Source organism: Pan paniscus, chromosome 2, assembly GCF_029289425.2.
Source record: "Pan paniscus chromosome 2, NHGRI_mPanPan1-v2.0_pri, whole genome shotgun sequence".
NCBI classification, from domain to species: domain Eukaryota; kingdom Metazoa; phylum Chordata; class Mammalia; order Primates; family Hominidae; genus Pan; species Pan paniscus.
Window position 1 is genome coordinate 17645897 of NC_085926.1, and position 27417 is coordinate 17673313.

Sequence of the window (27417 nt, forward strand, 5' to 3'; positions counted from 1 at the left end):
ACAGGCATGAGCCACCGCACCTGGCCAGCATCTTCTTAAAAGTGTTTTTGGACACAGTTGCTAGGATAGTGCATCACCTTCATTTGAAATGGAAAGGACAAAGTTCATCTATCTCCCCAACTCCCCTTTTTTTTTTAAGACAGGGTCTTACTCTGTTGCCCAGGCTGCTGTGCAGTGGCACAATCATAGCTCACTGCATCCTCAAACTCCTGGGTTCAAGTAATCCTCCCATCTCAGCCTCCCAAGTAGCTAGGACTACAGCTATGCACCACATGTCCAGCTAATTTTTTAATTTTTTGTAGAGACAGGGTCTTGCTACGTTGCCCAGGTTGGTGGTCTCTAAATCCTGGCCCCAAGCAATCCTCTCACCTTGGCATCCCAAAGCACTGGGATTACAGGCATGAACCACCACACCCGGCCCACTTTCTCCTTTAACACCAGCCTTGAGAGTAACTCAGATACCTGGAATTATCTCTTTCATATTTATCTTCTCAGATCCTATCACAGACATTATTTCTCATTAAATCAGGAAAACTGAGTTAAGCCATTTTATCTCCTAATTTTCACGGCTAGAAGTTGTCACAGTGCCAAAGAAGTTTAGAGGAGGAGGTTACCTGGAAAGCCTTTGAATATCAGCAACCAGACCAATGCTATTAAAAGTATAGTCTGATTTCACTGCCTGACCATGAACTGTTTAAAATATTTTACAGCAATTTGACAGAGTAATGAGCCAATATTTTATGTATTTGATTTTTTTCTCTAGAGTAGGATAGGGTCCCGAATGTGAAGGCTGAATTCCACTTGAAAATGTCTGCTGACCTAAGAAAGTGCTTTGCTTTACTCTTTTAATTTGAATGCCTTTAGATAGAACCCAAGCCCTCTGATTAGCTAAAGTGCTAAGTTATTTGCAACTGTTATCTGGTCAGTCCCAGAAGGCATCTGAGTGTCCAATTAAAGATCCACTGGACAAGTGTTTCTCAAATTGTAACACCCCTTAATAGGTAAGGAAAGCAATTTAGTGAGGTTTTTTCTAATTAATATCTGGCACTGCATGGCATGATATGTATGGCATGACACACAGAAAGTAGAAACACAGTATGTGTATATACACACATACATATACTTGTATGTGTTTATGTACATGAGTGTCCGTGGTTGTGATTTAAATTTTCTTACTGGGGTTCATGGGCAAAAAAATGGAATGAACAGCACTGTACCAGACCAGTATCTTCATTTCACAGATGCAGAAGCTGAGACTCAAGGTCGCAGTCAGCTGCAAGCAGTTCCAGTGTGCTTTCCTTTACATTCATGATTGTAATTTTGTATGTACAATGAGGTCTGCAAAGCCAATACATAGAAAATACAGAATATAAGCCCCAAAACTGATAATTTTAAAATCCTAGATCAATTAAAACTTTATTAGGTATTTTTTAAGTTTTAAATACTAAAGATGAAAATTTTTATGTAGAACAATGTATATTTGATTACATAAAAATTTAAAATGGTTATATGACCCAAAAATAAAACAAATCCAAACAAATAAAACCAAATTCCTCAACTCACTAGTTTAAAAAAAAATCAAACACAGAAAAAAAATACTGACGACATACTACAAAAGACTGATCTTAATATATAATATAGTAATTAAATATGAGAAAACTACCTGAGTAACAGGTAAATGGTATTAAGAAGTGAATTATAAAATAAATATAAATGGTCAATAGCATTAAAAACGGGTACAACAAGAAACTACTTTTCTCTTATAAAATTAGCAGAGATGTTTTCTTTTTAAGTATTAATACGAGCATTGATGTAAAAAATCCAGGAATCAAAATTGCTGGTGGAAATGAAACTTGTAAAGTTTGGCAGTAAGTATCAAGAGACTTGTAATTACCCTTCTAACCAGTAAGTCCATTTCTGGAATTTAGCCTATGGAAATAATGAGGGATATACGCAAACATTATTAAAAAGTAGTTTGACTGTAGTAGTATATGTAACAGTGGAAAATTCTAATAACCCAAATAGTCATCTATGGGAACTGGTTAAAAAATATATAGTACATGTATATAATAACAGAATGTTATGCAACTATTAAAAGAGATGATATAGGCTTATATTTTCTGCTCACAATATGCTATTAAATGAAAAAGTAATAGATGCAAAAAAATCCCATTTTTCATGTAAAAAACTTACAAAACACAAGTAATCCATTCTTACAACAACCCAACATCTTTAGAATAAATGGAAAAATGCATTTTTACACTGAACTTTCTAACAATCATTTTCTGTTTTCTGTTTGTTTGTTTGTTTGTTTTCCTGAGATGGAGTCTCACTCTGTGGCCCAGGCTGGAGTGCCGTGGCATGATCTCAGCTTGCTGCAACCACCACCTCCCGGGTTCAAGCAATTCTCCTGCCTCAGCCTCCTCAGTAGCTGGGATTACAGGCACACATCACCAGGCCCAGCTAATCTTTTTGTATTTTTAATAGAGACGGGGTTTCATCATATTGGCCAGGATGGTCTCAATCTCATGACCTCGTAATCCACCCACCTCGGCCTCCCAAAGTGCTGGGATTACAGGTGTGAGCCACCGTGCCCGGCCAGAAAATGATTTTTAGAGATACCTAATATAATGTATTAAAAAATGCAAACATTCTTAAAACAGATCTCGATACCAAAGGCCATTTTTCAACAGTAACACTGAATATTCAATTGCATGGATAAAGTTAAATTTTACAAAAGAATTACAGATGCTGATGGTATGGATACAAATTCTTTTCACTTCTTTTGCATTCTGATGGGGAGGGAGAGAGGGACAGAAAAAAAGAGAGGCAGAGAGAGACGAAGAGGACAATTTGCATTTCAGCTTTCTTCTCATCCCAAAAATGATTTAGTATAAGACACCACTCAAAACAAAGCGAACACATTATAGGACAAAAGAAAACAATTCAAGAAACAAGGCTAGAAGAACAGAACACTACCACTGTACCAGTTAAGGCTCTTGAATATAAACAACAGACATATATTCTAGTGAATCTAAGTCAAAAAGGAATTTATTGGCTAGGTACTAGATAGTTCACAACACTGAGACAAGGTTGGAAAATCCAGCTTGGACAGGAATCAAGGAAGGCAAATCACAGAAGAATGTTTGCCTCCACAGCCTTGAATGAAGCCTGGAACTTATGTTACTGAATCAAAGGTTACAGGCTCTTTTAGAATTTGTCTACCAGGCTTTCTGGTTTTTACCGGAAAGCCCCGCTATTTAAAAAAAAAAAAAAAAAAAAGGAAGAAGAAAGGAAAAAAAAAACGGTTAAGGCCAGGAGGAAGCATCTCAGTGGCAGCTCTTAGCCTCATGCCCATGGTCTTTCTAGCTGTCAAGGTGCAACCCTTAAACTACAGAAGGGCCTTGTGCTAGCCTTTAGGCTTCCTTAATCTTGAGAGGTGAGAAGCAGCCTCCTCCTTAACCTAGAAAGGGGCCTAGTAAGGCCCCAGGCAATGAAAACCACATGTCCTCTTGGAAGACCAACTCTTTGTAGTAGAACTGAAGTGTCTTTCCTTTGACTCAGTGTCTCGTTCATATCTTTATAAAAGTTTGCAAACTGAAAGTTGATAAAAATTACTGCAAATCTCTTTAACATCATTTTATTAGATTTGTTTGGTACCACTTCCAGTGTATTTCCAAGGCAAAAACGTACTCTTCCTAAAGTAATTCTATCAACCAACAGTAGACTGAGTAATTTGGATGGGGTCTAGCAAGTTTCTTAATACACTATAAGTATTGCCTCTTGCTTTATATTCTATCCGTCTGCTAATTTGGTTTCTTGCTTGCCTTTTTTGCTGCAGCTGTGCACCGGGTTAACTGTTTCAATGGTTTTCCTACAATAACTCACAAATTTTTTCCTGATCAGTGTGCTGTATGATTGGTTCTTTGTTCCTAAGATAATTATTTTACATTTGTCTACACTGAACTGCATTTGCCATCTGCTGGCCCAATCACCTAAACAATCCAAATCTTTTTGAATCTGATTGCATTGTTCCTCATTATTTCCCCTAGCTCCAATTTTAGGATCATCTGCAAACTCTGAGATCTTTTCTTTAAAGCTTGGACACATTTTATTTTAATATAGAGGGTTTTTTGTGTGTGTGACCCTTTAGACACTCCAGCTGAAATCCTTTTCCAACTAGAAAAGTTTCCAAAAAGCTTATCCAAAGATACCTTCCAATTATGCAGTCAAAGTGCTGCTAGAAACAAAGCTAAATAGAACCCATTCTATTTCATCTTTCTATACATTGCCATGTTTTTAAAAGTATTATGTCTTCTAAGTTCATCTCTTCAAAGTATAAATATTTTTAGGGAAGGCAATAATTCTATTTTCTAATTTGAACATTCATGGCAATTGTTTTTGCAGTAACTTTCCTAAACTACACATGACAAATTTTTCAACAACTCCCTATACATAAAGTATTTCCTTTACTCATAAAAATACGTATTGAGCACACATTAGTAATTAGCATTAGATACACTGCAGTCTTATGACCTTGGTCCAATTATTTATCTCCCAAAACTTCTGTTTCCTACTGACAAAGAAGATTTTAGAAGATAACTTCTAAGTACCCATTCACCTCTAGCATTCTGAATTACCTTTTATCTATAAAGTAACATACTAGAATCACCATTTCTAAAATTTTTCTCCTTCAGATTTCCCAAGCATCATTTAATTATAAGCACTCATATAATTCATTAATTTTTGCAACATTTTACAACTGCAATATTGTATATTGATACTTATTTAGCAGTATTTACCCTTCAAGTTAGACTTGAAAAGTCTGAACACAGTAAATCTCCATTACTTATTAAGTAGGACACCGAGTACATGTTTAGATTTGGAAGAATTGTTGCTCCATAAACTTCAGTGATTTCTTAGTAAAATCAATTTTCACAAAAGCCCTACCTGTGTAACAATCTTATATAGGAGTTAAGATCTAATTTAAGAACCAACGGTTCTCTCAAAAGAAAGAAGTGCTGATTCTGCGTGGAATGACTTTCATTATAAGGTAGGATATTAAAATCCACCAAGAAAAATTATTTTTAATAATTCCAAAATAGTAACATTGTAACAATTACTAGTATTAGATCTTTTGTGTTTCTGTGGAAGAACCCTCTAACAACTGATTAGTCCGAATTTTTTTTCATTTATTCACTCAACAGTTAGTGAATGTTAGAAAAATATAAAAATGAATACAAGACAGTGTGAGATGTACATATGTTGCTACAAAAAATCATTGTAGAAGTACAGTCAGCTACACAGAAGTTAGGAAGAGGAAGAATTTACTTCTAGCTGCTGGATGAAAAGCTTTGTAAATGAGATGCATTTGAACTCTCAAATATTATGATGTCTTTTAAAAACAAGCCTACTAAGCTATGAATATTACCACAAAAAGACAAATATAAAGCACTAAGCAGCAAAATACTTCGAGCAACTGAACTAACCAAATGAAATGCTATAGGTCAAAAGCCTCTAACTTATAAAAATGAAGTCAGTAACAAGTATTTAATTTCTAAAGAGCTAAAGGACTCACTTAAAAAAACAGAATTTATTAAGCCCTTTATTTTAGAAAGAACCATTGATTTTCAACGCAATTACTTTTGTTATAAGGTAGGATTTGAGAATCCACTAAGAAAAATTTTTTTTTCTTTTTCTTTTTTCTTTTTTTAATGAGACGGGAGTCCAGACTGGAGAGCAGTGGCACAATCATGGCTGCAGCCTTGACCTCCCAGGCTCAAGTGATCCTCCAACCTCAGCCTTCCAAGTAGCTGGGACTACAAGCATGCACCACCGCACCTGGCTAATTTTTGTATTTTTTGTAGTGATGGAGTTTCGCCATGTTGCCCAGGCTGGTCTCAAACTCATGGGCTCAAGCTATCTACCCGCCTCAGTCTCCCATAGTGCTGGGATTACAAGCATGAGCCACGGTGCCCAGCCAGGAAAATTATTTTTAATAATTTCAAAATAGTAAGTTTATAACAAGTATTAAGTTTTTGTCTTTCAAAAGACAAAACCTTTTTGTGGAAGAACCCTCTAACAACTGATTAGTCTGATTTTTTTTTCAAACACTTATGAAATGATACATGTTGTCTCCAGGAATATTTAATTTGTATTTTAAGATTAACGCATTTAATAAAACCATAAACAACCACTGACTTTTATTTCAAACAGGTCCCCATTTACTAAAACCTTGACCTTTGACTGTGCTATATTCTATTAAAAGTAACAACATTCTACATATGATTTAATTCTACCTCTAATCTAATAAAGGCATTTCACTAAATATATATATATTTTTAATTTCACTTAAAAATATATATAAAGGCATTTCACTTAAAAAAATATTTATATATATTTAAGATATATATATATATCTTAAATCTCCCACATATTCAGAGCATAGGGAAAGAAATGTGTATGAGCTGAGAAAGGAGGAAATAAAAGCACTAGAGGAATGGGGGGGTGGGTACAGGGAGGGAAGAAAAGTGTTTCAATAAACATTTCCATAACTTAATACCCGCTTAGATTTTCAAAATTCTAGTTTGATTTTTTTACTGTTTGATTTTATACTCTATGCTATAGCTTATATTTGAATTACTAGTATCCCATAACCTGAAATTAAACTCAACTAAATCTCTTGAGGTGTATAACAAGCTATACAGAATTACTAAAGTAATAAGTAATTATGTTTCATTTAGTCTGTTAACTACCCTAAAGGATGGAATTTTACTAATATAATCTATTAATATTGTTTCATAGACTATCACTAGTTTTCAATTTGATAAAGCTAGAAGGGAGGCAATATGCAGGGGTTTCAAACTGGCATCCATAGGCCACTTCCAGTGAGCAAACAATTCATTCTGCGTAAACTGCCAAGATTTTTTAAACTGGACATTTCACATAAAAATTTAGATTTTTAACTTACCTCAAAAAAAAATCACTAGATTCATAGTTCTGGTCCCACTGCTGTCAGTGCTCCCCAGCTGCCTATTAGACAACTTTCCTCCCCACTTTCTGTGGCTTACGAAGTTCCACAGGAAGTAGGGTTTGTAATCCCTAAATAGAGTGTGGAGGCAGTCAGATCCTGACTCGAATCCCAGCTCCCCCACCTCCAAGTTGCACAACCCAGGGCAAGTAGTTTACCCTCTTTAAGATTCAATTTCACCATCATGACTGATATGGTTTGGTTCTGTGTCCCCACCCAAATCTCACCTTGAATTGTAGTTCCCATAAACCCCATGTGTCATGGGAGGGACCCAGTGGGAGGTAATTTCATCATGGGGGCGGTTACCCTCATACTGTTCTCATGATAGTGAGTGAGTTCTCATCAGGTCTGATTATTTTTAAAAGGTAGTTTTCCCCCTTTTGCTCAGCACTTCTCCTTCCTGCCACCATGTGAAGAAGGACGAGTTTGCTTCCCCTTCCACCATGATTGTAAGTTTCCTGAGGCCTTCCCAGCCCTGTGGAACTAGGAGTAAATTAAACCTCTTTCCCTTATAAATTACCCAGTCTCAGGCAGTTCTTTATAGCAGCATGAGAATGGACTAATACAATGACAAAGAAGATAATAATCATTTATAATTCAGGGGTTAAAAGTGAAATAATATATATAGTACAAAATACAAAATTAAATCTTCAATAAATGATAGTTATTATTATACTACTTGGATTGAAATTCCTAAACCTAATTAACTAAGATTTACCATGAATGTTTTCCACCTTCTGTAGACCCTAAAGAAAAAAACTAAATCACTATTGCCTTATCACTCCATAGGGCTCCTTGGTAAAATAAGGATAGAAATAATAAATATCTTATAGGGCTGTCATATTAAAATACGTTAATACATATAAAAATGCTAAGAATGGTACATGGCACATACTAACCTCTAAAAAGAGTTGTTATCATAGTAGTAATTGTTGTTTCAGGGGGCTGGCACATATAACCTTTAACAAATGTTTGATGAGGAGAAGCAAGTCAGTGAGTAAAAATGCAACTCAATGAATACAAGACCACGTATCAAGATTATTCAAGGTATATATCTTTAACAGTCCTCTCAACTGTCCCATGTTTTTTGTTTGTTTGTTTGTTTGAGATGGAGTTTCCCTCTTGTTGCCCAGGCTGGAGTGCAATGGCGCGATCTCGGCTCACTGCAACCTCCGCCTCCCAGGTTCAAGAGATTCTCCTGCCTCAGCCTCCCAAATAGCTGGGATTACAGGCGCACGCCGCCATGCCCAGCTATTTTTTTGTATTTTTAGTAGAGATGGGTTTTCACTATGTTGGCCAGGCTGGTCTTGAACTCCTAACCTCAGGTGATCTGCTCACCTCGGCCTCCCAAAGTGCTGGGATTACAGGAGTGAGCCACCACGCCCAGCCAGACTGTCTTATGTTTTTACGTTAAAGCTGAAAAACTCAGTGAAAACCAAATCACTCTGAACATGTAAAAACAAACCTAATGTTCTAGGCTCGAACACAAATTATTATTAAACTCTTGACAGAAACCAAAGAGCTGATTCCAAACATAAAGCATGCACATTATATGGTGTCCGTAATTTATTTTCCAACAAGTTTTAGAGTAGTCCTGTTTCAAGATTGCTAGAACCAGACCAGTCTAGGCTGTGCTTTCTTTCCAATTCTTCTCTGCCTCTTCAAGAACCTCAGCAGCAGAGTTCAGGAACAGTGGAAAGGGGGATCTCACTACCTTTTAGGATAGTAGTTGTAAAATCTCAGCCTTTAAAAACAAAGAATGAAGAAAAAAGTCTGGTCAAGCAGCAACAGTGGTTCTCTATCAATTGGTACCAAAATGATGATTTGATCTTTAGCATACTAATCATCTCAGTTGATGTAGTTTTTAATTAGTCTGGGAATAACAAAGAAGCTCAATTCTTCAAGTATTTAACAAAGGATAAAGACAGTCTTTCCTGGCTAAAGTAGTAGGCATATTCCAGATTCCTGGCCATGTCAGGGAAATCCTTTCATAGCATTCAAAACAATGAGGAAAAGCAACAGAATTGACTCAAAAAGAGTAATTTCCTTTCCAACCTAAATAAACTTTACACAAACTTGCCTTTGATAATCGACTAAACAAGCTGCACCACTAGCATCAAGGGAGGGTGTGCAGATATCTAGCAGGTGCTGCAGTTTATCACAAAACCATCTAAAATAATTGGAAGTGACAACCAGCACTACCACAAATGATTTATTAGTCTTTCACTCAGCTTTTCAGCTTCCTTAGGGCCAGAATAAATAATTTACCAACTCCGTATCTTCCAATCATTAATTCTTCCCAATGCATCCAAACTACATTTAACTCTGCTAGGTTCGGTCAAATAAAACACACAATAAGAATATTTTTCCAAATATAAAATTATCTGACCATATGTAAAGGCAAACATGTCAATCAAAGATGTACAATACAGATGCAGAAGGACTCAAAGTCAGCAACTGCAGTCAAGTTTGAGGGTGCTCGTGGAATAAATTAAGTGAACAAGAAAGCAGAGCCTAGCAAAGTGCTTCTCTCGTAGATGAAAAAAGACTCCAGTGACTCTGGACAGCAAACCAAAAAGGCAACCTAAGCACACTGAGTGACAGAGATTTTAAACCTCAAGCATCATCATCTCACAATAGTGAATTCACTGATTGACGGCCTCCCCCAAAGTGTCCCACAAATTGTAGAAAATATTCAATATCCTTAATCAAAAAAAGGTGGAAAAGTTAAGACCTATATGAATTTCAAGCAAAGTAGACTTAATAAAGTACAAAACAAGGCATCTTCTTTAAGGTATTTTAATAGCTATTTTGAATGGGTTTACAGGACAATTACAAACTCCTGTGAATTCAAAAATAGATGTGAAAATCAAAGAAATATACATTCTCCCCCAAATCTGATAATGATGTTAAAAGGTATGTCTATTAATTATGTAGAAAAAACATACAAAAAGCAAAAATTACATCCTAAATCTATTTTTGATGTTAAGCTAGTCTTGTCTCATTAAATCAGCATCTATGATTAAAACAGAAATCATTTTTGGTACATAACGTATTGCACTATGAGAGCAGCATCTGTTTATTACACAGCATAAACATTTTTCAGCTTTCTGAAACTACTGACATTCAATAAATGATCCAGACCTAGCAATTCACTTAAGCTTCTTTTTTATTTCAAGAAGAAATACTTTAAGTGAAAGAGTTAATAACACTGATACTCTAACATTTGGCATTCTATAAGCCAGCTTCAAGCTGTTGGGCATACAAAGAATTTCATAAATTGACAGCTTTCTCTTTAATGGTTTGAGAGTGCACCACAACCCAAATCTTAAGTGTGTAATAGATGTTTAAATATACTTTTAAATATATGACTTCTACCAAATACATGATTTTTTGCAAAATATAAAACACCTTAAAATTAAATTAGCTGAACTAGTAAAAATGATAATATAAATTTGAACCTAAAGAATGCAACTTATATTATACAATTTTTTTAAATGTCTAAAAACATTCCAAAATGTTTACAAAATAAGAATGTATTTTTTTCAATACTCAAGAGTTCACTGTTAACTGAAAGAATTATATACCTGGGCACAAAATCATATTGTTCATATTAAGCAAAACCATGTCTTATTTATGCACAGATCCAGCACACACGTTGCTGTGGCAAAATAAACTCCAAATAGCACAGGTCCTAGCCTCCCACAGGTTACAATAAAGCAAAAATATAAAAACTAGAAAACACCTACTTTTTAAAGGCACCTTTTTTAAACAGATGCAAAACATACAAAGATTTTTATGTTTTTTGTACTAGGAGGTTGGGAGGAGTCAGAGGACATCTGTTGAAAAGAAAAGCATGACAGTGTTATCTGCAGGCTTCTTTGCCAGGAATGGAAACAGTGGATCGGCCTGTAAAGACAGGAAATTCAATAAGAAAAAAGAAAGCAATATACTGCTCTAGTGGCATCAAATTGCCTAAGGATGCTGCCTAGTGCCAGAACCTGGATACAATGCTATAAGAATTGATGGCAGCTTGTCCGTGTGCTGAAAACACCGAGCCCTACAGAGCTCCATGAATATCTGTGGAAGAAGTCTATGCAAAGTATCCTGACCCTTAATGTCTGTCAAAAGAGAAACAGGTATACAAATTGTGGTTTTGATGTTGTTCTATCATGAAATATTACACAACAGTTAAAATGAATCAACCAGGTGTAAAAAAATCACAGCAAGTAACCGTTTAGGAATAACGATGGCTAAGAAGGAAAAACACTGCAAATAATAGAATAACAACAAATAATGGAATATTTCAGTTAGGTAACCTTTAAGAACATTTAATGTTAATGGACACATAAATGTAGTAATAATACAAAAACAGGAAAGATATAAACCAATTTCGGTATGGCAGTTATCTCTGGGAAGGGAAAGACTTTAAAAATACATGTGGTGGCATACTAATTCCGCATGGTAAATACACGTTTGCCTGTTCTACTTATTTTCTGTACTTTCTTTTCTTTTTTTTTTTTTTTTTTTTTTGAGACAGGGTCTCACCTGTCACTCAGGCTGGAGTACGGTGGCATGATCTCGGCTCACTGCAGCCTCTACCTAACCAGGCTCAGTTGATCCTCCCACCTCAGCCTCCCGAGTACCTGAGACTACAGGCATGTGCCACCATGCCCAGATAATGTTTGTATTTGTTTTTTGCAGAGTGAGGGTTTCGCCATATTGCCCAGCCGGGTCTCGATCCCATGGCTCAAGCAATCTGCCTGCCTCAGCCTCCCAAAGTGCTTGGATTACAAGCATGAGTTACTGCACCCAGCCTATACTTTCTAAAATTTTTAAAATCTAAGCCACAAAATGAACAATTTTCTTCTTAAAAAATTTAAAAGGTTTTACAATATTCTTACCTGAAACGTGAGGGCCTATCTTCTTTAAAATCACTGGTTTGGCCAGTCTTCATACTCTAAAAACTTTTAATTTAAATCTAAGACACTAAAAATTCTACCCTCTTTTCACAAGTTACTTGATTTAGTAACAATTTCAAGTCAAGTTCTCAGGAGATCTCATGCTTTTATTTCAAAAATGAACTGAAGGACTCCACCATGCAGATCTCCTGAATGAAGTTAAAGATACTCTCATCAAGGGGCTTTTAAATAAATAGTTCTGTCATTTGCTATGAGAACAAACAGGCTTGAGAGCCTGACTCCCAATTCCTTGACTCTGACTTCCCTGGGGAAACTGTCACTTCATTAGTGAGTTAAGTTCTTTTCCATTTTCTTTGTTATGTGAGGTGTTAAACTTCTACGTATTTGAAAAAAAAAAAAAATCCTAGTAAGACTTTGGACATGTCAACTGAAACCTTAAAGAAATTCAGTACCACAAGTACAAGTTTTTTCATCTTGTGTTAACCTTTCCTGCAGCCAAATTTCTTTTAAGTCCAACTCCATTTCTTTATATGCCTTTGAAAATTTGACAGGTCATCTATTGCGAAATAGAAGTAAGATGCCTCTCATTTACAATTAAATTTGTACATGAAAACAAAAGTTTAATATACTTTTTGTCACCATGAAGAAAATATGAGAGATATTGTTAATTTCCATAAAAACTGATAAATATTCTCTCAAAGTAGCAACCATCTGATTTCAAAAAAATTACTACCTTGTTATCTTAAATGAGAAATCATATCCAACTTATATTGATGTTTTTCTATCTGAAGTATGTCATGCAATATTGTAATTTATCTCATAAATCTACTAGAGTGTGATCAAATCCTATCAACTCTGATTGGCATAAATTTGAAACTATGAAGCAATCACATCTGTTAAGCAGTTTTAGGCTCCTAGACAACATTTTTAAAGTTCATACAATAACATAATTATACTTTTTTTTCTAGCACCCTCCTGCACTGGGTTTGAGCTTTTCATAAACTCTGTTTGTGTATACAAGATTCAATATAACATACAAAGTACAGTAAACAATAAAAGATGGAAGTGGGGGAGATGGAGTGATAGAGATGGTCTAAGTGGTACACTCAAGAAAATAATAAACTCTAAAGAAGTAGTCACAAGGTGGGGAAAATGAGTTCATTTGAGTGAAAAAATATAGCATATATTTAATTTTATCCTTAAACTACTCTTGAAAATGAATGTTGAGTTTAAATGAAAATACGTGAACATAGAATAAAGAATCCCAACCATGTTTTATGAAGCAAAATACTAGTATACAGCAGAAACTTACTATCTATATGTTTTTGGTGTAAAAACTCTAATTTTTAAAATTTGAATGGTTTAATGAAAAGATTACATAGTATGTATAGGGATCAAAAAGTAAAAAATAAATATCCCCAAAGTAATTCTATGCAATTTTAGGAACGTTTCTAACAAGTAAGCAAACGCAAGCATAAAAATGAACAGTCTGAGTTACAGATAACTCAGACTATGGCTACCAAGACAGATTATTAAAAATAAAATTCAGAACACTGTTAAGTAACTTTATCAAGTATCAATCCTTTCTGTCTTTATACACATCATGCCTAAGATATGACTTAGGAATGTGTGAACGTTCTACTAAAGATAGCTGAACTAGTAGAAACTCCATTTGAGCCATTCATTGGTAACTGATCATATACAGTTTCGAGATATTTCCTATCCTCCTAATCCTTACACCTGTCACTCTTTACATGCATAAGCTTCTTAAGAAAAGATATCTTCCTAAAGTGAGTATCTCTTCAACTTCACTGCAAACCAACCAGGGTCTTGTATGTACTCAATAACTATTTGCTGACTCACTAATTTTAATTTATATGAAAGGAGGAGTCATGAGTTAAACAGTTTAAATTAAAGCAATTATATTCCCTACCTTTAAAGTTAAAATTGATAAAACTAAACAAAACATGATGATCAAAGGAAAACTTCCAAAAAGAGACAACAGGTAATTATGATGGTGAAATTTCATCAAGAGAGTGACAAAGATTTTTTTAACCAAATCTTGTGCTTCAGATGTTTTCCTTTTGTCTGTGGATATGACATGCTTTCACAGAACAAAAAGATGTTTCCTTAGAATTTATTATTTTACTATTTGGAATGATTGAAATGATATATTAATGGAAGAAAATAAGACTTTTTCTGTATTCTTTGCCCTTTACTATATGATATTGTTATACTCTCCTTAACACGTAAAACTATCCACTAGTCATTCTATTTTTTTCAATATCTTGTATCTTAATTCCTAATTAAATGCATCAAGAAAGATTCTCCATTACAATGAAACTCTCATGACTACTTTGTCATTTAGCTTTAATATAAAGACATTTCTCTGATTACCCCAGGATGACAACAGTATTAATATTTTACTAAAAGAAATAAATCTCCATTAAGTTTTTAAAACTCTATCAAACATTAATTGAAATAGGATTAAAATAAGAAATAATTTCAATCCTTCTGACTAAATTGTACTGTTGTTATCTATTATCTACCTCATTTCTGCATTTTGTTTATGTTTTCATTCATCTAAGAAATATGTCAGCAAAGTCTCAGGATACAAACTCAATGTGCAAAAATCACAAGCATTCCTATACACCAATAACAGACAAAGGGCCAAATCACGAGTGAACTCCCATTCACAATTGCTTCAAAGAGAATAAAATACCTAGGAATCCAACTTGCAAGGGATGTGAAGGACTTCTTCAAGGAGAACTACAAACCACTGCTCAACGAAATAAAAGAGGACACAAACAAATGGAAGAACATTCCATGCTCTTGGATAGGAAGAATCAATATCGTGAAAATGGCCATACTGCCCAAGGTAATTTACAGATTCAATGCCATCCCCATCAAGCTACCAAAGACTTGCTTCACAGAATTGGAAAAAACTACTTTAAAGTTCATATGGAACCAAAAAAGAGCCCGCATTGCCAAGACAATCCTAAGCAAAAAGCACAAAGCTGGAGGCATCATGCTACCTGACTTCAAACTATACTACAAGGCTACAATAACCAAAACAGCATGGTACTGGTACCAAAACAGAGATATAGACCAATGGAACAGAACAGAGCCCTCAGAAATAATACCACACGTCCACAACCATCTGATCTTTGACAAATCTGACACAAACAAGAAATGGGGAAACAATTCCCTATTTAATAAATGGTGCTGGGAAAACTGGCTAGCCATATGGAGAAAGCTGAAACTGGATCCCTTCCTTACACCTTATACAAAAATTAATTCAAGATGGATTAAAGACTTAAATGTTAGACCTAAAACCATAAAAACCCTAGAAGAAAACCTAGGCAATACCATTCAGGACATAGGCATGGGCAAGGACTTCAAGTCTAAAACACCAAAAGCAATGACAACAAAAGCCAAAACTGACAAATGGGATCTAATTAAACTAAAGAGCTTCTGCACAGCAAAAGAAACTACCATCAGAGTGAACAGGCAATCTACAGAATGGGAAAAAATTTTTGCAATCTACTCATCTGACAAAGGGCTAATATCCAGAATCTACAAAGAACTTAAACAAATTTACAAGAAAAAAACAAACAACCCCATCAAAAAGTGGGCAAAGGATATGAAAAGACATTTCTCAAAAGAAGACATTTATGCAGCCAAAAGACACATGAAAAAATGCTCATCATCACTGGCCATCAGAGAAATGCAAAGCAAAACCACAATGAGATACCATCTCATACCAGTTAGAATGGTGATCATTAAAAAGTCAGGAAACAGGTGCTGGAGAGGATGTGGAGAAATAGGAACACTTTTACACTGTTGGTGGGACTGTAAACTAGTTCAGCCAAAGTGGAAGACAGTATGGCAATTCCTCAAGGACCTAGAACTAGAAATACCATTTGACCCAGCCATCCCATTACTGGGTATATACCCAAAGGATTATAAATCATGCTGCTATAAAGACACATGCACACGTATGTTTATTGCGGCACTATTCACAATAGCAAAGACTTGGAACCAACCCAAATGTCCAACAATGATAGACTGAATTAAGAAAATGTGGCACAGATACACCATGGAATACAATGCAGCCATAAAAAAGGATGAGTTCATGTCCTTTGTAGGGACATGGATGAAGCTGGAAACCATCATTCTCAGCAAACTATCGCAAGGACAAAAAAACCAAACACTGCATGTTCTCACTCATAGGTGGGAATTGAACAATGAGAACACTTGGACACAGGAAGGGGAACACCACACACCAGGGCCTGTTGTGGGGTGGGGGGAGGGATAGCATTAGGAGATATACCTAATGTAAATGACGAGTTAATGGGTGCAGCACACCAACATGGCACATGTATACATATGTAACAAACCTGCATGTTGTGCACATGTACCCTAGAACTTAAAAGTATAATTTAAAAAAAAGAAATATGCTTTCCACAAAAACATTGATAAAAATAAGACAATTCCTGTTATTATAAGCAATAAACTAGTAACTATAATGTGGCACAATAAGTGCTCTAATAAGGTATGTAGGAGGTGAGGTAAGATAACTAAAGAATCACAGAAAGTTTTCAAGAGCTGCATCTTGCAAAATGAGTACACAAAACAACTGGTTCACCAAACACAGATTAACCACATGAAATTACTTCTTCTCCCTCCCAAAACCCTACTAAAATGGCAGTTAATAATTTTTTAAGGTGTATTTCACAAGGACAAAAAAGTGGAAGTGGAGAGAAAAACAGAAAGAAGATCACAAATTTTTGGAAAACAGATGAATAACTTATCAAAAGAAGTTACTCATAACAGAACACATCAGAAAAGACACTAAGAAGCAAATCATTCTGCCCACAATCAGGCAATGACTCAACCTCACACATCCCACTTCTACACTGGTGCTGAATCTCCAACTAAGAGAACTGAGGGAAAAAGAGGGATTAAAAAAACAAAAACAGGAAAAGAAAATAATTCAAGATAACATCCCAAACTGAAAGACATTTGCTCTTAAAAGGGTCCTCTGAAGATTCATTTAAAAAAATGAATAAAACCCATTCTAAGACATATTATCATAGAATTTCAGAGATAAAGAAATGATCCTAAAGCCTTCTAGAATATTAAGAACAAGCCATATATAGCCAGGAAAAAAAAAGTGGTGGACAAAAAAAAGTGGCAATGGATTTCTCAGTAGTAACACTAAATGCTGTGAAATGAAGCCTTTAATATCTAAAATAAAATTATCTACAATCTAGAATTCTATATCCAAACCATTAATCAAGTCTGAGACTAAAATAGAGTTATTTCAACCTTTCCTAGGGCCTATTTCCATATAATGAAAAAGTTACAGAAAAAAAAAAAAACAATGAGTTGGGATCCACGTATATGAACAAAGGTATCCAATCTCTGAGGAGATTGCTAAAATGTGGGACAGTATGACTACTATCTATCCCAGAATTCCTGCCACACTGTCAAGGCATACATACATGAAGTTTGTATAATGCAACAGAGACCACACCCTCCTAAAACAGAAGGTAAATGGAACAGGTAAAGAAATGTAATACAAGAAGTTACAGAGATGTTTTATAATAGATTATTGGAAACAAGACCAGAATAATACTGAACACTGGGCAACATAAAAGTAATTTTAATATGTAATTTTAACGCATTTATTATTATTATTCTAAAAAATCAAACTTCAATATTCAAAATGACAATCATGAATTATTTTTTAAAAATCCTTGTTAATTGATAAAATTTAATGAGATGCACAAATCTTAAATTAACTTTGTTGTTAAAAGAAGTCTTAAAATGCTGCTGTGTATTTGCAATTGTTTAGCTCTCAGTAACTGTATTACTGAACTGAAAACTTTTCAACTAAATATCTACTTAGAAACACTATAAATTAGGAAGTGGAAAGAATATGTGAAGTACATTATACATTAATATTGAGACAATTTATTTTACTTAAGCTTCCCCTCCACACAAATTTCTCCTAAATTATCAGATTCTTCATTTTATAAAAACTTATCAATATTTTTATATAGTGAAGTATTACTGATTTATCTTTGAATAGAGTTTGGTCAAGTAGATATTCAAAAGTTTTGTGGTACTTGGGACAATCTGTAGTCTGAGACTAGCTGACTCTTGCATTGCAGAATACCTAGCATATCTGGTCCCCATCCATTAAATGCCAAAAACACTCTCACAATCATGACAAGTGAAAATCCCAAACCAATTTGTGAAACTTCCTTATGGAGCAGTACCAACCTTGTTTGAAAACTGTTAGTCTAAAAGTCTTACATTAAGAAAAAGCCTGCTAGGGTGTGGAAACAATAGAAAAAAGTCTGAAGGAAACACTTTTATCAGTTATACTAAAAGTTTTAATTTATCAATTTTATCCTCATCTAAATGTTCTTTCTTTAGATGCACTTTTTGGTACTCTGTACTGAGGATGACTTAAAGAGATCTGATACAATCACTCTAGAACATATGTATATTCGCTTTTTTTTTTTTTTAAGACAGGGTCTTGCTATGTCATCCAGGCTGGAGTGCACTGGGGTGATCACGGCTCATTGCAGCCTCAATCTCCTAGATTCAAGCAATCCTCCCTCCTCAGCATGGGACCACAGGTACACACCACCATATCTGGCTGATTTTTTTTATTTTTATATTTGTAGAGATAGGATCTCCCTATGTTCCTCAGGTTGATCTCAAACTCCTGGGCACAAGTGATCCTCCTGCCTCAGCCTCCCAGAGTGCTGGGACTACAGAAGTGAGCTACAGTGCCTGGCTATTCACTTTTTAATAAAAGGCTTTCCTATATATGATCTTTTTAATACTCATTTAGATAGCCAAACTAAAGTCAAATACAGGATCTAAGGCATGTCTTTTATATAATTTGTGTGATATTGTTTTTGTTGTTATTGCTATGTTGTTTGGTTTTTACTGTTTCTATGAACAATATCAGTACTAAGATGGTCAATGCTGAGACACTGTATCAAGTCACTGTAGTATTTAGTATTATTAAAGGCTCCTATATATCACTATTATGTAACAGCCTAAGAAATCCCTGAAGTACAACAGGGTCCCCTTTTTTGTTTGCAAACTCTAAATTTAATAAGGATCTATTTAATTAGTCCAGAATTCAAATACATGCCAAATTTTGCAACCACATGGGAGGTAGGCAGAAAGAGATTTGAAACACTTCCATGAGAACAACCTTGATTGCTCTACTAAAACATCAGTGCAGGGACCCAAACTACTTCATATGCTGTCCACAAAATGGATGAGGCATGAAAGATATCTTGTGTTTACCGTGACCTTTGGCTGTACTTTTACTTGTCATAATTATAAAGAAGCTACTCTGAGAGCCCACACGTAAGACACAGTATTACTCTTAGAACTATAGTAAAGTATTTCAGGAAGGGCTTCATACCGTAACTAACTGGAGGCAGAATACATGGGTAGTTCTTTCCTTCTTTGTTAGGCATAATAGGCATTTCCGAACAAAGAAAAAGTTCTCATATTATACATATGAATAAGATTTATTGCACAAGAATTTTTCCAATTGTTTAATGCACATTCAAGTACAAATACGCCACTCTGGTTACCTGGTTCAACTTAACAAGTCATGTATGTTCTAAACACAAAAACTACAAATTAAAATTGTACAATGTAACTATGACTTTAATAATGTAATTTGCCATGTCAGATAAATACATATCAGGAGGAAATTCAAAAGAAAACTATACAAAAAAATTAAGTTACTCTCATCTAGAGATTTCTATTTTCCCACACAGAATTTCACCAAGGAAAAATAGTTGTTTTCGGAAATGTTTTGGCAAAACTGCCAACTTTATCAACATATGTGACATGTAACACGCTTTTAAAGAAAGAAAAGACCACTGGATCATCCAACATGAAATTATAAATTCTAAAGGCATAACAAACAGGATTAGATTTCACGAAAATGTCAAACATACTACACATTAGAACACGGGTCTCCAACCCCCAGGCCATGGATTGGTTCAGGTAGGTGGCCTGTTAGAAGCCAGGCCACACAGCAAGAAGTGAGTGGCAGACCAGCCAGCAAAGCTTCCTCTGTATTTACGGCCGCTCCTCATCAGTCGCATGACTTACCTGAGCTCCGCCTCCTGTAAGATCATCAGCAGCATTAGATTCTCATAGGAATGCAAACCCTACCGTGAACTGCGCATGCAAGGGAGCTAGGTTGCCTGCACCTTATGAGAATCTAACTAATGCTTGATGATCTGAGGTGGAACAGTTTCTTCTGGAAACCATCCCTACCCTTCCCCCCACCGTCCATATAAAAATTGTCTTCCATGAAACCAATCCCTGGTGCCAAAAAGGTTGGGAACTGCTGAATTAGAAGATTTACAAGGCAAAGGAAGCACAAAAATTTCTTTAACAGGCCAGGTGTGATGGCTCACTGCTGTAATCCCAGCATTTTGGGAGGCCAAGACAGGAGGACTGCTTGAGCCCAGGAGTTCAAGACCCCATCTCTAGAAAAATAAAATAAAATAAAATATAATTTTTGAAAAAAACTTGTAATGCTTTATATGAAGAAAAACTTTAGAACTATCCATTAAAGTATGATCAACTTTGCCATACCTATCGTTCTGCTCCCAAAAGTAATCATCTTTTACTGTCACCTTGAAAATAGGTTCCAAAAGCCATAAAACATCAGAGTTATCATTTACTAAAGTCAATTACAAAATGCCTATGTTGGCTAACATAAATACTGGTCACAAGAGAACTTAGTTTAATCATAAAGAAAACATTCTTAAAGATATTACACATGAATTAAGACTCCTGTTAAACATACACTTTACAAGACTATTAAAAATTACTCAATGGAAGTTCAGGTACTACCACAGGTCCCCATTTGACCAGGAAGGTCCCAGTTCATACCTGTTGTCGTTACATATTACAGTATACTCTTTCATTCTCAAAACTCTCCTGGATTATAAGATAAATTATGTCATTAACCTAGTTATTAAAATATTTCCTATTAATAAATCGTGTTCCAAGGATTTTATGTAGTAACATTATTTACTTGAAAAATCTTTCTAACTTAAAAACTTTTAGTGATTCATACAGTACCCTACCGGTCACATAGATGCAGTTACTTATGGCATTCATACCAATATCACCCAAACTCCGTTGCCATCTAATTCATCTGTTCTCAGAGGTGCTCTGAATATTTAAGACCCAGGATGGAGGCTTCCCTCCGTCTTCAAGTAGAAAACAGGTTGGAAAGATCTTTTCCTCTTAGTCTCATACTAATTCAGAACATCTTTCCTTACTTTTTAAGGTTCCCCAGAATATTTTAAATAATTACATCTAAAAGTTTAGAATTATAATTGATTGCTTTCTTGTCCTTTTTATGCACATGTTAAAATGCTTAACTGTGTATTAAAGACTATATTTGGGATTAATAGTGTTTGTGGTCATTTCTATAAAAGCTCAGGCAACAAGCACTTAATCATTCTTTTAACAATATGTACATGTGTGACCCTGATAAGAACATTATTTTTTTTAAGGAAATTAAATTTTACCTAATAGAGCCCTGGAAATGGCCTTGGGCTTAAGAGTCAAAAGACCTGATATGAGTGTTGTACATCCACCAGGCAAACACTATCCCCAAAGCACAAATTCTTCTTTTGTATGTAATTTTTCCTCAACAATACAGTATTATAAGAAGAATTAAATCAGAAAATTCAAGAGGCTCAAGTACTTGTCTGCTGTTTAAGAAAGATGACTAAATGTTATACAAAAAGAATATACTTTGCAAGTTAAATATTTAGAGGAAAATACCAGTACTCTCTAAAAAAAGTAAAACAACTTTGGTTAAAAACTACGGAGTACTATCTATGTGTACAAAACTGTAATGGGCTACACAGAAAGGCCTTTGAGTCAGAGTAAATGAGTCCTAATGCGAGCCCCACCACTTTCAGCTGTGTGGCAATCAGCAAGCTACTTAACATCTCTAAGTCTCTATTTCTTCAACTCGAAAATGAACAGTACTTATATCACTGTGAAGATCAACAAATAATCCATGTAAAAGATATGAGCTCTGTATCTGCACATAAGAAATCAACAATGCTAAGTATTATTATAAAAGTCTACATTAATGTCTCTTTTCAAAAACAAGTCCTAAAAAGTTATTTTGATGTCATAAGAAAATTTCACATGTGCATGTGTGTCTGTGCACATATCTGTGTATCTTCCAAGGAAAGATCACTTAGATGACACAGCTAGCACTCCCCAAATATATGTTAATAATAGGGGCTGGGTAGATTATTCAATACTGGAGAAGGAAGCTTTTTTTTCTTTCTTTTTTTTTTTTTTTCAAAAGAAGACCACATTGGCATTACTGAAGCACATTTAAAAAGAAAATGCCATATCTAATAGTATCTGTGGTTGTTCATCTCCAGAAAAGACACAGATATGTATGACACACACATTTCTAAATCCATGTATATAAATCAAAGGAAAACACTTCCTTTAAGGCAAGCATATGAAGATACTAAAGGAACATTCCAATTAAATATTCATATATTCAATATTTCAAAATAAGAAATTTGGATATATGTATGCATAATTTACAATTTTATAGTGAAACCTGTCTACAGAGGCCATTTTCACTATATTTCAGTAGCATCTCAACTTGAAATGTACAATGCAGTTTCTCTCTGAAGTGTGAAAACTGTAAAGTACATACTAATTCACTGCAAGCAAACACAAAATAAAGACCATGTTGTGCATATGGCACTCACCCGAATGACTACTTTAACCTATTCATTAAACCCTTTCAATAAGAGAGCCCTAATAACTGCTCTATGTTACGAAATAGAATCAGAAATGATCTTAAATTTGATTAAAAATAGAAACTTCACACAAGAGAATTATTAACTAAGTCAAAGAAACTACAGCTTGCATTTATAAAGCTTTGTCCATTTTCATTCATTAAATATAAAAATTTCCATAAGAAATATGTCATTATGACTGACATACACAATTTATATAGAAAGATTTATATAAACAGCCTGATGTTTTCCAAATACAAATATAAGGGGGATTTAAAAAAACAAAGATTACAGCAGTCAAATTTATTCGTCAAGAATCCAAATCTGAGTTGGACTTCATTTCTCTGAACTGTCCTAAAAACATTCCAGTAGTAGAACAGATTTGCCATTAAAATAAAATAACCAAGACTTATTCATTTTAAAACAAGTAAGAAATGCAGATCTGTCCTTTAAAGACACAAAGGGTAATGCAGACTGAGGTTTACATGTTCAATCACTGTTTATAAATGATAGGCTATATCATTAATTTGTAAGTGACTCTAAAATGAGTATGCACATAATACACAAACATTCTACCACTGGTAACTCTAAATAGGTAAATTTAAAGCTAAACAAAGCTGAAATTTTATCTCTGCCATAAATTTTTTAAAAATCCATGAGCATTGCAATGACTATACTTTTGCCTTAGAGCTGATACTTTAATTTTCAAGAACCACAAAGAAAAAAATCAAAACTAGTCAGTAACAATGCAGCGTCTAAAAGCAATAAACTCAAAATTAACTTATAAATAATTTAAAGGATGTCATGAAGATGTATTAATAATTCATCAGATAAATAATTTACTAAATAATCAAATAAATAAATAATGAAATACATAAATAAAACAGCAAATAAATAATTCTGCAAAATAACCTAAACAATAAGTCACCCAAACAGATCACAACCTACAAAGCTACAATGATTTTCCGGATTTTGATAATTTAAATAAGCAAATGTACATAAGTTAGATCAATCCTTGTTAGAATTAGAAATATTTTTCAATACTATTGGTAAAATCCTCATCTCAATACATATGAACACATTTTCAATGTTTAAAAGACTGCATAGGATTAGTTCTCATACATCATTAATATAATTATAATACAACTGCCTTGATATTATATATATCTTTCTCTAACATATTTTCCCTCAAACAACTGGACACTCAAGACATTCTTAACTTACACTTCTTTTTCAAAGAAATACCTACAATATAATAATGCTACAGCCTTTCTGACAGTTTTCCTATCTTCACCAAATCTTTAGAAATTTTCTGCAGGAGAATAATAAGAGCCTTAATTATTACAGACGGCATTTCATTCACTAGTGGACAATGTTTTACAATTCTAAAAATAATGGCAAGTCGACATTATTAGTCATAAACTATGTCAAGATTTTTAGAAGTCTTCAGTGGACTAACTTCAACTTGACAGTATCCAACTTTCTCTATTGGGGCTGACACACAAGCTGTTACAATTGGCGGGATTTCAGACGTGAAAGACAAAAACTTCAAAGGACAAAGTGATTGGCTGACATCTAATGCTATCTTCAATCTGGGAAGCTCAAAGTCCTTGAAAGAACACGATGAGATCCCTTAACTGTTACAATCTGAATGTAGTCACAATCTAATTAGGGTACCATAAAGGGTCAAAACACAACTGACCTCATAAATCAGCCTTCATTTAACAAAGGTTTTATCTACCCATAGTATAGCATTCTTTATATCCTTAAATAGTAGATCCCAAGTTATGATAGCTGTTCCCATAGAAATAATAACTTTGTGATAGGTTTTTGACACACTGAAGGGACTACATTAAAACAATATAGTACGCTTGAAGAGAAGGAAATTAACCTAATTTACTAATTAATTAATCAAAGTGTTTTATATAATTTATCTTAGTGAATTCTCACAACAATCTTTCAAGTTAGGTAACATTTCACCTATTTTTCAGTGAAGGAAACTGAGGCCCAGTAAAATTATGTATACTGCCTACAGTGCCCAAGTGGCAGGAAAGATCCACATTTTGCCTACACAATCTTCAGTGGGAAGATTCATTAAGCTATAGAGCCCTTAAATTTAGGCCAAACCTGAAAAATTTAGAAAATTCTAAAACACCTATATTGTTAAAGCATGGGTTCTCAACTAAGGGTGACTTTGTTTCTTAAGGGACATTTGGCAATGCGTGGAGGCATTCTGCATGTCACAACTAGGGAGAATTACTGACATCTAGTGGGTAGAGGTCAGGGATGCTGCTAAACATCCTACAATGCACAGGATGGCTCCTACAACAAGGAATTATCTAGCCTAAAATGTTAGTAGTGATGAGGGTAGGAAACCCTGAATTAAAGTAACATGTATGGTTTTCCTATTACAAAATAATATATATTTGGTTAATAGATGTAGAGTCTTTTTTCTATGTGTAATATGTATAGTGAAATATCCTGGATAAAAAAAGTGTATCCTTGGGAGACCGGGTACATGGGAACCCTTTGTACTTTCTGCTCCATTTTTCTCTAAAGCTAAAACTGCTCAAAAACTATCTTATTTTTTCAAATATGTATTCTTCACTTATATGACTAAAGTTATGATTACCTTTCTTAGAATCAATATTAAACAGTAAGTCTACAGTCATAAAAAATGTTTTCTAAAAATTTCATATATCAAAATGTTTTCAACAAGTTAATATGAGAGCATTAAAAGCTAAATTTAGCCAGACATGGTGGCTCACACCTGTAATCCCAACACTTTACGAAACCAAGGAATGACAAAAACGTATGTTTCCTTATATTTGACCTGTTATATTATCATATAGAGGCTTTAAATAATGGTATACTTTGTCAGCTAGGATTAGGTCACATCCCTCCCAAATCAATAAAAATAATAATCAAATAATAACAAGGAGAGGGGAAAAAAGGAGGGAGGAGACAAATTTATTTCTCCCATGTAAATGTCCAGAAGAAGAAAATCACAGGCTGATATGGCAGCTCCAACTATAAGGGGCCCAAGTTCCTTCCACCTTTTTGCTCTACCGTACACTGTTTCCATTCAAAGTCACCTCATATTCCAAGAAGGCTATGAGAATTGCAGCTAATCTACCTACATTGCAGGCAGCAGGAAGAAGTCTGAAAGGAGAAGAAAAGCCCTCCCTATTCTCTTATCTCACATAATATTCCACCTTATATCTTATAAACCATAAACTTAGCCCTTTGGTCACACTTAACCACTTGGAAGGCCAGGCAATGTAGTCTGTAACACTGTCAATCTACTCAGCTATAAAACTGGGATTCTTTTGTAACTAAGGAAGACAGAATAAATTTTGTGAGGTGAATTAAAAGAGGCAGACTGCAGTAAAAGTTACAACTCTTCAAAGAAAATGAAAGAGGTACTGAAAAATTTTCATTAGAGAAGTTCACTGCAAATTATATTAATGAAAATGAAGGAAAAGATATTTAACAATAGAAGAATGGTTAAATTTAGGGATAATCTCAGAATCGAATGCTATGATTTCACTAAATATCACTTTTAAGAATTTTACTGATATGGAGAACTGTTCACAGTATTAAATAAAAAAATAAACTATTTCATATACAATAACCCATTTCATATCAATATACATATATACAAATACATATACTAGTATATATATACACACATACATATAGGCCCATCATATAGCTATATCTAGAGAGATTGAGACCATATAATACTTAAGAAAATAAAAACTAAACTGATACTAGTGGTTTAGCTCTCCTTTGAGGAATTGTAACTAAATTTTACTTTATCCATACATTTCATTAATTTCTAGTTTTTCTACAATGAATACATACTACGTGTATTGATTATTTTTCATAAAAATGTTGGCACAGATGAAGAAGCAATCAGCCACCTTAGAAAAGTGGTTAGGTTCAGGCTTCAATTTATTTTATTACCTAGAATTCACTGATTTAAACAATGGCATGGAGCATCTACACCTGAGCTGTATCTTTACCAACCGGGGCAAAACATAGATGTTTCTCTTTAGGCAGTACTAAGAAGCCAACTTCTCTGTGCCCAACTTGTATTCAACTTACTAGCATTCACATATCACGTTTGTCAGCTTTGCACAAGTCACTCCTAACCAGATGCTACATCCATCATTCCTAACAATGTACCCCGACATATTGATTACTTTGCTCATCTCATTCTGTGGAACTAATCATTTGTCCTTCATGCTTCTACAAATCCTTCCACTTTCTATATTTCTCAGCCTATTTTTAAAATTTCTACCCTACTGTACATTTTTCTGGTTACTTGTATAATGAACACATCTAACATAAATTATATCTTTCTTATATTTTTAAAACTATCTTGAATTGTCCCAAATTTTCCAGAGTTACTACTGGGTACACAGAGAATTGTTATATTGGCATTAATTCCATTGTCTGAAAGTCCATAATTACCATTAATAGAGTCTCATAATTTAGAATGCTTCAAAATTTTCCATATTTTCTAGAGTGATTTACTTTCCAAAATCCCCATTATCACCATAAAAGAAATGGAAAAACAAAGGAAAAGACATTCAAAGCTACTAAC

The 27417-nt window shown here is 34.4% G+C and overlaps 1 protein-coding gene and 1 non-coding gene across 25 annotated transcripts in view; one reads left to right on the plus strand and one right to left on the minus strand.

The window, feature by feature from the left end:
- The window catches only part of TBC1D5 (TBC1 domain family member 5), a 595437-nt gene that overhangs the window by 505910 nt on the left and 62110 nt on the right, over window positions 1-27417 (minus strand). The window lies entirely within an intron of this gene.
- On the plus strand, window positions 3193-3256 carry LOC112439427 (U7 small nuclear RNA). Its single transcript, XR_003027709.1, has one exon. It is a non-coding gene; the product is annotated as a U7 small nuclear RNA (small nuclear RNA).